We start from the raw sequence: 13,256 nt of genomic DNA, 5'->3' as shown, positions 1-13,256 counted from the left end.
GGTCCAGGTACATAGATCATTAAAATGACATGGACAGGTACAAAAATAATCAAGAGGGCTAATTAATGTGGAATATGATGAAGACACTCAACACAGGTCTGTTGTGGAGAAAATAATTGTTTAATTGCTTGATCAAGGGAGACATGGTCTACACCAGTTCCTTAACTGGTTGCCTTCCCAACCGTTCTTGTTTGAACACATTCGGAGCTGCTTCTTTATACAGAATTTTTGCAAAGTCATCATTTACATTATCATTGGTCAGTCTTTCTACCATGTGACAATTTTTTTTGCTTTGTTACAGATTGTTTAATTTTAACTTTGCTAATTGTTCCAGTATCTTCCTTGGGTATGAACAGATGCATCCTGCATCCTGCCACTAACAGGAACTTATTTCTTAGGCCTAAGACCTTAGCTCTGAATAACAGGAACTCATTTCCTAGGCTTAAGACCTTAGTTCTGAATAACAGAAACTCACACCATTGTTCTACATGTGCACCTGATAATTTTGACACATAAGCAAATTGTGTTTTAGTCTTACTAACATAATACGTGTTTAACTCTTTAATCCCCGCTTCACTAATGGAATGCTGCCCTTTGTATCTAGAGGACTAGAATACAAGGAGTAGATGTTATGCTGCAGCTATATAAAACACTGGTTAGACCTAACCTGGAGTACTGTGCGCAGTTCTGGGCACCAAACCTTAGAAAGGATTGATTCCAAAGTCTAAATCGTTAATATAATTATGAGGAAAGGCTGAGTAGGTTGGGCCTCTACTCATTGGAATTCAGAAGAATAAGAGGAAACATAAAAACAGATTGTAAAAGCTTTTACAGATATATAAAACGGAAAAGAGTGACTAAAGTAAATGTTGGTCACTTAGAAGATGAGAAGGGGGATTTAATAATGGGATTTAATAATGGGAAATGTGGAAATGGCTGAGACTTTAAACAATTATTTTGCTTCGGTCTTCACAGTGGAAGACACAAAATCCATGCCAAAAATTGCTGGTCATAGGAATGTGGGAAGGGAGGACCTTGAGACAATCACTATCACTAGGGGGGTAGTGCTGGACAGGCTAATGGGACTCAAGGTAGACAAGTCCCCTGGTCCTGATCAAATGCATCCCAGGGTATTAAAAGAGATGGCGGAAGTTATAGCAGATGCATTCGTTATAATCTACCAAAATTCTCTGGACTCTGGGGAGGTACCAGCGGATTGGAAAGCAGCTAATGTAACGCCTCTGTTTAAAAAAGGGGGCAGGCAAAAGGCAGGTAACTATAGGCTGGTTAGTTTAACATCTGTAGTGGGGAAAATGCTTGAAACTATCATTAAGGAAGAAATAGCGGGACATCTAGATAGGAATAGTGCAATCAAGCAGACGCAGCATGGATTCATGAAAGGGAAATCATGTTTAACTAACTTACTGGAATTCTTTGAGGATATAACGAGCATGGTGGATAGAGGTGTACCGATGGATGTGGTTTATTTAGATTTCCAAAAGGCATTCGATAAGGTGCCACACAAAAGGTTACTGCAGAAGATAAAGGTACGTGGAGTCAGAGGAAATGTATTAGCATGGATAGAGAATTGGCTGGCGAACAGAAAGCAGAGAGTCGGGATAAATGGGTCCTTTTCCGGTTGGAAATCAGTGGTTACTGGTGTGCCACAGGGATCAGTGCTGGGACCACAACTGTTTACAATATACATAGTTGACCTAGAAGAGGGGACAGAGTGTAGTGCAACAAAATTTGCAGATGACACTAAGATAAGTGGGAAAGCAGATTGTGTAGAGGACTCAGAGAGACTGCAAGGAGATTTGGATAGGTTAAGCGAATGGGCGAAGGTTTGGCAGATGGAATACAATGTCGGAAAGTGTGAGGTCATCCACCTTGGGAAAAAAAACAGTAAAAGGGAATATTATTTGAATGGGGAGAAATTACAACATGCTGTGTTGCAGAGGGACCTGGGGGTCCTTGTGCATCAATTCCAAAAGGTTAGTTTGCAGGTGCAGCAGGTAATCAGGAAGGCAAATGGAATGTTGGCCTTCATTGCGAGAGGGATGGAGTACAAAAGCAGGGAGGTCCTTCTGCAACTGTATAGGGTATTGGTGAGGCCGCACCTGGAGTACTGCGTGCAGTTTTGGTCACCTTACTTAAGGAAGGATATACTAGCTTTGGAAGGGGTACAGAGACGATTCACTAGGCTGATTCCGGAGATGAGGGGGTTACCTTATGATGATAGATTGAGTAGACTGGGTCTTTACTCGTTGGAGTTCAGAAGGATGAGGGGTGATCTTATAGAAACATTTAAAATCATGAAAGGGATAGACAAGATAGAGGCAGAGAGGTTGTTTCCACTGGTAAGGGAGACTAGAACTAGGGGGCACAGCCTCAAAATACGGAGGAGCCAATTTAAAACCGAGTTGAGAAAGAATTTCTTCTCCCAGAGGGTTGTGAATCTGTGGAATTCTCTGCCCAAGGAAGCAGTTGAGGCTAGCTCATTGAATGTATTCAAGTCAAAGATAGATAGATTTTTAACCAATAAGGGAATTAAGGGTTACGGGGAGAGGGCGGGTAAGTGGAGCTGAGTCCACGACCAGATCAGCCATGATCTTATTGAATGGCGGAGCAGGCTCGAGGGGCTAGATGGCCTACTCCTGTTCCTAATTCTTATGTTCTTATGTTATTTCTACGAATTTACCTGGTTGTCCGGGAGGAGCCTGCGATTCCGGTGGGGAGGCCTTCTCTTCCCGCGCTGCAAAGTGCGCTCCCGTCCTTGAGGTTTCCAGTCATGTGTGACTGCTCAGCCAATCAGGTACTGTATTCCACAGTTTTCTCATTAATAACAATGAGAACTCTGTATCTACAAGTTCTCATTGCTATTAATGAGAAAAAAAAACAAAGACACTAAACACATGCAATAAAAATAAAAAACACACCTCACATAAATAAAATTAATTGTAAATTAAAGTTAATAAATATCTGAGAGAATTTTTTTCCTGAGTTTTTTAAAAGTTTGTTAAATTATGGTTAAAAATAAATGTAACGTAGTGGGCAGGGTTTTTAAAAATAATGTTTTTTTAAATTAAATTAAATTTTTGTATGTTTTTGTCAGGCGCAAGAGTTTTGAGGACATTTGCTGGGCAAGATATGGGTATATCCCACAATCTTGTCCATGCAAATGTCCTCGCTCCCAATATGCGTGAGAGCTGTCAAGTTCCAGCTTGACAGATCGGAAAAAACGGTTTTCAGCGCATGCGCATTGTGCGCTGAAAACCGGCTTTTCCGATGCCTTCCCAGGTCCGTACACACTCTGTACGGACCCGGGGAGGCCGGAATTTCAGGGCCATTAGTATGGATAGAGGATTGGCTAACTAACAGAAAACAGAGAGTCGGGATAAATGGGTAATTTTCCGGTTGGCAAACAGTAACTAGTGGGGTGCTGCAGGGATTGGTGCTGGGGCCTCAGCTATTTACAATCTACATTAATGACTTAGATGAAGGGACTGAGTGTAACGTAGCTAAATTTGTTGATGATACAAAGATGGGAGGGAAAGCAAATTGTGAGGAGGACACAAAAAATCTGCAAAGGGATATAGAAAGGCTAAGCGAGTGGGCAAAATTTGGCAGATGGAGTATAATGTGGGAAAATGTGAGGTTATCCACTTCGGCAGAAAAATTATAATTTAAATGGAGAAAAATTGCAAAGTGCTGCAGTACAGAGGGACCTGGGGGTCCTTGTTCATGAAACACAAAAAGTTAGTATTCGGATACAGCAAGTAATCAGGAAGGCAAATGGAATGTTGGCCTTTATTGCAAGGAGGATGGAGTATAAAAGAAAATTCCTGCTACAACTGTAAGGCTACACCTAGAGTACTGCATACAGTTTTGGTCTCCATATTTAAGGACGGATATACTTGCATTGGAGGCTGTTCAAAGAAGGTTCACTAGGTTGATTCCAGAGATGAGGGGATTGATTTATGAAGATAGGTTGAGTAGGTTCGGCCTGTACTCATTGGAATTCAGAAGAGTGAGAGGTGATCTTATCGAAACATATATGATAATGAGGGGGCTCGACAAGGTGGATGCAGAGGGGAAACTAAGACTAAGGGGCATAGTTTCAGAATAAGGGGCCGCCCATTTAAAACTGAGATGAGAAATTTCTTCTCTCAGAGGGTTGGAAATCTGTGGAATTCTCTGCCCAAAAATAGTGGAGACTGGGTCATTGAATATATTTAAGGCAGAGATGGACAGATTTTTGAGCGAAAAGGGTTATGGGAAGGGGCAGGGAAGTGGATCTGAGTCCATGATCTTATTAAATTGCGGTGCAGGCTCGAGGGGCCAAATGACCCACTCCTGCTCCTATTTCTTATGTTCTTATGTAACAACAGTAGTCCCAGCACTGATCCTTGTCGAACACCACTACCCACCTTCTGCCACTGTGAATAGCTCCCCTTTACCCCTACTCTCTGCTTCCTGGCTTGAAGTCAGCTAGTGTTCCACTCTGCTACTTATCTCTTGACTCCCCATATACACTGGTACTCCACTCCCCCAGGACGGGACACCCTCCCCCTTGGTGTCAGTCCCAGGCTGGGACACCCTTCCCCAGTTGCCGCCCACCTCTAATTCCCTCACACACTATCCCTTCCACCAATGACCATTGCTCAGCCGGCACCCTCATTCACAATATTGGCCTTGGAGGGAGTGCAGCATAGGTTTAATAGAATGGTACCTGGACTCCAAGGGTTAAATTATGAGGAAAGATTACACAAACTAGGGTTGTATCCCTTGGAATTTAGAAGGTTAAGGGGTGATTTGATCAAAGTTTTTAAGCTATTAAGGAGAACTGATAGGTTATATAGAGAGACACTATTTCCGTTGGTTGGGGAGTTTAGGACTAGAGCCAGGCCTTTCAGGAGTGAAATTAGCAAACATTTCTAGACGCAAAGGGTGGTAGAAGTTTGGAACTCTCTTCCGCAAACGGCAATTGATGCTGTGTCAATTGTTAGTTTTAATTCTGAGATTGGTAGATTTTTGTTAACCAAAGGCATTGAGGGATATGGAGTTAGGTCACAGATCAGTCATGATCTCACTGAATGGCAGAACAGGTTCAAGGGGCAAAAGTTTGACTGACGTAGTAGATTTTATGGAGGGTCTTTTAGGAGGAGAAGAAGATGGGTTTGAGGTGGAGGAGGGATCGGGATTTCCAGAGTGTGAAGCCTAGATGATTAAGGCACGGCTGCTAATAGGAATAGGAGCCGTGCCTTCATCATCTAGGCTTCACACTCTGGAAATCCCGATCCCTCCTCCACCTCAAACCCATCTTCTTCTCCTCCTAAAAGACCCTCCATAAAATCTACTACGTCAGTCAAACTTTTGGCCACTCCATCTACACCCTCCCACCCCACCCCATGGCTGGACATCCATTTTTGTCTGATGACGTCTTTCTGCATCTTGAGACAGTTTACTATGTAAAAGATGCAATTTTAATGCAAGTTGTTGTTATTTATCCAGCGGGGTAAGGGTTACTCACTGTGTAACCTTACAAAGCTCCTGTTTATCCAGCAGTGTAAGGCTGACTCACTGTGTCACTGTCAGAGTTCCCGTTTGTTCAGGAGTGTAAGAGTTAAGCAATGACTTTAATTAAAGCTGTTTCTATCCTCGTGTGCTCTACTTGTCACTTTCAGGTCAATTTCATAAATCCATATTTAAACAGCGTGCTCTCTGTGCACACAGGATAATTAAGAAGTGAGACTGCAATAAAATTAAATAACTGACACAAGAATGGTTAGGATTTAAAAAAAATCAGATTTAATTAAAGAATTTCAGGTGGCATGAGTTACTTTTATTTATTTTCCTTCTGCTATCTCCAATCCATCCCACCAATTTAATTATTCCCAATTATTTGCACCTCACTCCTTATCTGGGAACTGGAGTGGCCGGGACTGCAGGGATTGAAATGCGTGATGACTTCTTGTCACCCTTGCTGGTGGCTGGGAGCGCCGCACTGTCGGAAGGGCAGTACTGAGGGAGTGCTGCACTGTCGGAGGGGCAGTAATGAGGGAGTGCCGCACTGTCGGAGGGCAGTACTGAGGGAGCGCCACACTGTCGGAGGGGGCAGTACTGAGGGAGTGCTGCACTGTCGGAGGGGGCAGTACTGAGGGAGCGCTGCACTGTCGGAGGGGGCAGTACTGAGGAAGTGCTGCACTGTCGGAGCGGCAGTACTGAGGGAGCGCTGCACTGTCGGAGGGGGCAGTACTGAGGGAGTGCTGCACTGTCGGAGGGCAGTACTGAGGGAGCGCCACACTGTCGGAGGGGGCAGTACTGAGGAAGTGCTGCACTGTCGGAGCGGCAGTACTGAGGGAGCGCTGCACTGTCGGAGGGGCAGTACTGATGGAGCGCTGCACTGTCGGAGGGGCAGTACTGAGGGAGCGCCACACTGTCGGAGGGGGCAGTACTGAGGAAGTGCTGCACTGTCGGAGCGGCAGTACTGAGGGAGCGCTGCACTGTCGGAGGGGCAGTACTGATGGAGCGCTGCACTGTCGGAGGGGGCAGTACTGAGGGAGCGCTGCACTGTCGGAGGGCAGTACTGAGGGAGCGCCACACTGTCGGAGGGGGCAGTACTGAGAGAGTGCTGCACTGTCGGAGCGGCAGTACTGAGGGAGCGCTGCACTGTCGGAAGGGCAGTAATGAGGGAGCGCCAGTGTCGGAGAGGCAGTACCGAGGGAATGCTGCACTGTCGGAGGAGCAGTACTGAGAGAGTGCTGCACTGTCGGAGGGGTAGTACTGAGGGAGCGCTGCACTGTCGGAGGGGGCAGTACTGAGGGAGTGTTGCACTGTCGGAGGGGCAGTACTGAGGAATGCTGCACTGTGGGAGGGGCAGTACTGAGAGAGTGCTGCACTGTCGGAGGGGCAGTACTGAGGGAGCGCTGCACTGTCGGAGGGGGCAGTACTGAGGGAGTGTTGCACTGTCGGAGGGGCAGTACTGAGGAATGCTGCACTGTGGGAGGGGCAGTACTGAGGGAGTGCTGCACTGTCGGACGTGCCATCTTTTGGATGAAACATTAAACCGAGGCCTCGTCTGCCCTATCAGGTAAAAGATCCCATGGCACTATTTCGAAGAAGAGCAGAAAAGTTCTCCCTGGAATCCTGGCCAATATTTATCCCTCAACCAACGTCACTAAAACAGCTTATCTGGTCATTACCTCATTGCTTTTTGTTGGATCTTGCTGTGCGCAAATTGGCTGTCGTGTTGCCTACATGACAACAGTGACTAAACTTCAAGAAGTACTTCATTGGCAGTAAAGCACTTTGTGACATCCTGAAAGGTGCTATAGAAATGCAAGTCTTTTTATCTAAATGCATTGCACAAGACCCCATTCTGTGCCGATCTCAGCCAGGAGGACTGCATCGGAGCTATAATTGGTCTCAGTGTTCTGGATTACTGAGATAAAAATCAGCCGGGATTCCTGGCTGGAACTTTGTGGGCGTCAGATGAGGAGAAAGTCGGGTTCAGCCTCAGCAGCGATATCCCCTCTCCACCACAACAATCCTCCAATACACGATCAATGGCCAGTGCGGCTGGTGTCAGTAGAATCCATCCCATTAATAAATTGCATTTATAAAGCACCTTTAACGTAGTTGTGATGGGCGGGCCACGTAGTCCGCATGCCTGATACAAGACACCCGAAACAGGCGCTCTACTCCGAGCTCCGTCATGGCAAGCGAGCCCCAGGAGGGCAGAGAAAATGCTTTAAGGATGCCCTCAAAGCCTCCTTGAAAAAATGTAACATACCCACCGACTCTTGGGAATCCCTAGCCCAGGACCGCTCAAAGTGGAGACGAAGTATTCGGGAAGGTGTTGAACACAATTCATCGGGAGCACGCGGAAGTCAAGTACAAACAGCGGAAGGAGCGTACGACAAACCAAGCACCTCACCCACCCGTCCCTTTAACCACCACCTGCCCCACCTGTGACAGAGACTGTAGATCCCGCATTGGTCTCATTAGCCACCTTAGAACTTATTTTAGTGTGGAAGCAAGTCATCCTCGACTCCAAGGGACTGCCTAACAAGAAGAATGTAGTAAAACATCACAAGGCGCTTCACAAAAGCGTAATCAGACAAAATGTGACACCGAGCCAAAGGAGGAGACATTAGGACAGGTAAACAAAAGCTTGGCCAAAGAGGTAGGTTTTAAGGAGCATCTGAAAGGGAGTGGTAGAGAGTTTAGGGAGGGTGTTCCAGAGTTTAGGGACTAGGTAGCTGAAGGCACGGCCGCCAATAGTGGGTGAAGGGAGTGGGGGATGCACAAGTGGCCAGAATTGGAGGAGCGCAGAGATCTCAGAGGATTGTTAGGCTGGAGGAGATTACAGAGATAGGGAGGCCTTGGAGGGATTTGAACACGAGGATGAGAATTTTAAAATCGAGGCGCTGCTTAACCGGGAGTCAATGTAGATCAGCGAGCACAGGGGTGATGGATGAATGGGACTTGTTGCGAATTAGGACACGGACAGCCGAGTTTTAAAAGTGCTGACTTAGGCTGGCTCAGTAACACATTTGTAAGTAGAATTCCACTTCTCCTTGCGTGAGTTTAGACAGCGCTGGGAGGCTGGTAACTGTGGATAATGTCACTGCCAAGTAGGTCCTTCCCTCACCTTCAATCCACATACACACACACACACACAATAGTAACAAGGAGATCACACCCGTGGCTGAATTTCCTCTGGTGAGTGCTGAGGCATTGTGAGCCCAACCGAGATCAGCTAATTCGGCACAGACTGGGGGCCAAAGTAGCACGACCTCCTGGTCAGTATGGTCAGAGCGGGGCAGCCTCGGCCAACAGAACCTCCAAGGGAATCCTAAAAGTACTTCAAACACCTCAAAATGACCCAACGCAGTCACTCACACAAACAGGCACTTCCAATTAACCACTCCCCAAACACAAAGTTAGTCTCACACAACCGACCATCTCACTCTCACACATGCACACACCAAGTCTCTCTTTCACACACATACCAACTTGAATTTATATAGCGCCTTTAATGTAGTAAAACATCCCGAGGCCTTTCAAGTAGTGTTAACAAAATTTGACGCCGAGCCACATAAGATCAGTGACCAAAAACTTAGTCAAAGAGGTAAGTTTTAAGGAGTGTCTTAAAGTAGGAGAGAGGTAGAGAGGAGGAGAGAGAGAGCTAGAGAGGCGGCAAGGTTTAGGCAATTCCAGAGCTTAGGGCCGAGGCAGCTGAAGGCATGGCCGCCAATAGAGAGTCAATGGAAATCGGGGATGCACAAGAGTGCTGGACTGGAGGAGCGCAAAGATCTCGGAAGGTTTGGGGCTGGAGGATGTTACAGAGATAGGGAGGGGCGAGGCCATGGAGGAATTTGGAAATAATGAGAATTTTTAAATTGCATACCTAGTCTCTCTCTCACACACATAACCACAGACAAATTACACAGTCCCCATACAAACGCTTTCATAATAAGCAGCCTCCTAATGCCTGAAACAATATTTGCAGATCCCCTGTGGTTTATTTTCATGAAATTACAAAGATTTTAATCAAATCCAGTCCTTGTGGTATGATGAAGGCTGGGTCATTACAGCTGGAAGAGGGACTCGGTGTCAGGGCCCTGGGGGACACAGCTCAGAACACAGGTAATAAAAATCGGCTTTTTAGTGTCAGCCTGACATTTCAATAGAAGCTGTACATGTGTAAACTTCATTCGTGTGGAATTATTGCGTCTTAATGATGCAGCCTCCCCAGACAGGGCTTTATGGATATCGAGAATCTTCAGCACCCTGAGGACACACATTTATCAGCAGGAATGTTTTTGTACTTTTGAGTTCTTATTGAGATCATTTTCTTTTTAGAGCTATTTAACATAAAAATAGCCTTCTATAAATAAAATGATTCTCAGCGAGCTTCCAATATTTTAGACAGTCGCTTGTTTTTTCTTTTACAAAATCATGGCTGGCACTTCCAGTGCAGTACTGAGGGAGTGCTGCACTGTCGAAGGTGCTGTCTTTTGCAGGAGACATTAAACGCAGGCCCTGTCGGCCCTCTCAGGTGGACATAATAGATTCCATGGGACTATTCGAAGAGCAGAATTGTTATCCCCGGTGCCCTGGCCAATATTTATCCCTCAATCAACATCACAAAAAACAGATTATCTGGTCATTATCACAGAGCTGTTTGTGGAAGCTTGCTGTGCCACGTTTCCTACTTTACAACAGTGACGACACATCAAAAAGTACTCCATTGGCTGTAAAGTACTTTGGGACGGTTTGAGGTGGTGAAAGGCTCTAGAGATGCAAGTCTTTCTTTCAAGTTGCTTGTAGGGTTCTGACGCACTGGTCAAACCCCAGGAAGAGATACGCCTTTGGGAAAATTCGAGCGGTGTACCAGGGCAAGAGAAAACATGGTAGCATTGAAAATACAGTGGTGCCCCTTTAAGACTAAAGCTGCAGGTGTGTGTGGTGTGAACTGCCCGAGTCCCTAACCAAAAATGAATCGCGTGAACATTGATTTTTCCGCCCTTTAGCACAGCTCCCATACTCTGTCTTAACAATGTGCTTTAACCCAGAGATTCCCCTGTTCAACCAATGTGTAATTACTCTTCCTCACACTCACCAGTTATTACCTTTGAGCGAGACGGTTAGTTTAGTGGCAGTTTTCTTTCATAGTGTGTTCCTTCACTTCCCTGTTTTGTTTTATTCCTGAGTTTTTTTCTCCCGTCTCTATCCTTTTTCTGCAATACTTTTAAAATTAGAGCCAGGCCATTCAGGAGTGAAATCAGAATGCTCGTCTTCGCAAACAGGGTTGTAGAAATCTGGAACTCTTTTTCCTCCCCCTCCTCCCCCTCCTCCCCCCCCCCCTCGCCCCCTCAAAAGGCTGTGGATGACGGGGGACAATTGGAGCTTTGACGACAGAGATCGATGGAATTTTGTTGGGTACGGGCATCAAGGGATATGGAGCAAAGGCAGGGAAATGGAGTGGAGGTTCGGATCAGCCACGATCGGATTGAATGGCGGAGCAGGCCCGGGGCCTGAATGGGCTGCTCCCTGTCCCTAATATACTGAAGCTGTGTCTATAGCAGAACAGATTTTTGTACAGACTCGCAATATGTTAGTTTATGCAGTTTTTGAGGAGTTTTAACCCTCTTTTTAAGGCAGTCTCGTGTCAGGTACAGTTCCAATTCTCCAATTAAATATTGGAAAGACTGAAGCCATTGTCTTTGGTCCCCGCCACAAACTGCATTTCCTAGCCACCGACTCCATCCCTCTCCCTGGCATCTATCTGAGGCTGAACCAGAGCTTCCAGCCACATATCCGCGGCATAACTAAGACTGCCTATTTCCACCTCCGTAACATTGCACTCCTGGCTGGCTTCCCAAATTCTACCCTATGTAAACTTGAGCTCATCCAAAACTCGGCTGCCTGTGTCCTAACTTGCACGAAGTCCTGCTCACCCATCACCCCTGCTCTCGCTAACCTACATTGGCTCCCGGTTAAGCGACGCCTCGATTTTAAAGTTCTCATCCTTGTTTACAAATCTCTCCATGGCCTCTCTCCCTATCTCTGTAATCTCCTCCAGCCCCCCTGCGAGATGTCTGCACTCCTCTAATTCTGCCCTCAAGCATCCCTGATTATAACTGCTTAACCATTGGTGGTCGTGCCTTCAGCTGCCTGGGCCCCAAGCTCTGGAACTCCCTCCCTAAACCTCTCCGCCCAAACTTTCCTTCCTCCTTAAGACGCTCCTTAAAACCCACCTTTTTGACCAAGCTTTAGGTCATCTGCCATTATTTCTTCTTGTGTGGCTCGGTGTCAAATGTATTTGTTTTGTCTTATAACGCTCCTGTGAAGCGCATTGGGACGTTTTACTACGTTAAGGCGCTATATAAATACAAGTTGTTGTTGTTCCGTGTATACCAGCTGCCCTCCAGCTACTCAACAAAGTGGCAGCAGGTGTTTGCAGGTTATTTAAACATAGAGGCAGGTCAGGCAAGGCCAAGTTTGCCCTTGAGCACCAGCTGTGTTAACGTCTCACAATCCGGACTGGGAACCCTGGCCAATGTTTCCCATGTCCCAAAGGAACTGAGGCCAACTGTAATGCACCGCGATGACCGGTCCGAGATCAGCAAACTCAGTAAGAACAGGGGTTACCCGGGACCTTCACTGTTTGCAGAGCTCAGTACCACACCACACGCCGCACTTGTATCCACTGGGAGAACATGTGGATTCACTTTCAAATGGTAATATCGTTTAACAACTAGGTCCCAAATATGTATTTTTATTGATTAAAGTTTTGGGTTCCACTGCAGCATCTCCACCTCACATCACCAAAAAGCTGTCTCCTGTCCCATTTTCCACTCTGTAATCAACAACCTGCATTTACATAGTGCCTTTAATGTAGTAAAACGTCCCAAGGCGCTTCACAGGAGTGTAAACAGCAGTGTTAAGCTGCTGCACAGCAGCTGGGAGGGGAGGTGCTATTTTCCTTTGACTGCCCCAATTTTATGTTTTCTGCCTCCTTGCTTTCTCCCTCCAGGGAGAAGATGCACTGAGGGACAGACCCAGGCTCCATGGCTCTGCTGTGTACAGCACCTGTAAACCAGTCCCCAGTGGTGTAACACTGACTTTTAAGAGAATGCAAGAAGAGCGGAGAAGAACAAAAACAGAGAAAGGGAGCAAACACTATTTGGGAGTCACTGTTTTGAACGATTTCTAACAGTGTAAAGTCAGCTTTAAAAAAGAACTTCCATTTCTATGATGCCTTTGAAAAACAGAGAACCTCCCAAAGCGTTTGACAACCAATTAAGTACTTTTGAAGTGTAGTCACTGTTGTAATGTAGGGAACCATGGCAAACAAATTACACAAAGCCAGCTCCCACAAACAGCAATGAGTCAATGATCAGATTATCTCTTAGTGATGTTGGTTGAGGGATAAATATTTGTCCCTTGCTCTGCTTCCAATAGTGCCACAGGACCTTTTATGTCCACCTGAGAGGGCAGACAGGGTCTCGATTTAATGTCTCATTCGAAAGGCGACACCTCCGACAATGTAGTACTGCATTAGAGCGGCATCCTGGATTTTGGGCCCAAGTCCCTGGAGTGGGTCTTGAACCCATGATCTTCTGACTCATAAGCGAGAGAGTGCTACCCACTGAGCCACAGCTGACACCAAAACCCCAAAAGTTACTTGGTGCTGAAGGAACCATTTTTGACTCAATCAAAATGAGTCTAAAACTGAGTTCTCA

Source organism: Pristiophorus japonicus, chromosome 24 (genome assembly GCF_044704955.1).
Source record: "Pristiophorus japonicus isolate sPriJap1 chromosome 24, sPriJap1.hap1, whole genome shotgun sequence".
Classification (NCBI taxonomy): Eukaryota; Metazoa; Chordata; class Chondrichthyes; family Pristiophoridae; genus Pristiophorus; species Pristiophorus japonicus.
The sequence above is the reverse complement of the archived record's forward strand: the minus strand, read 5'-3'. Positions refer to the sequence as shown.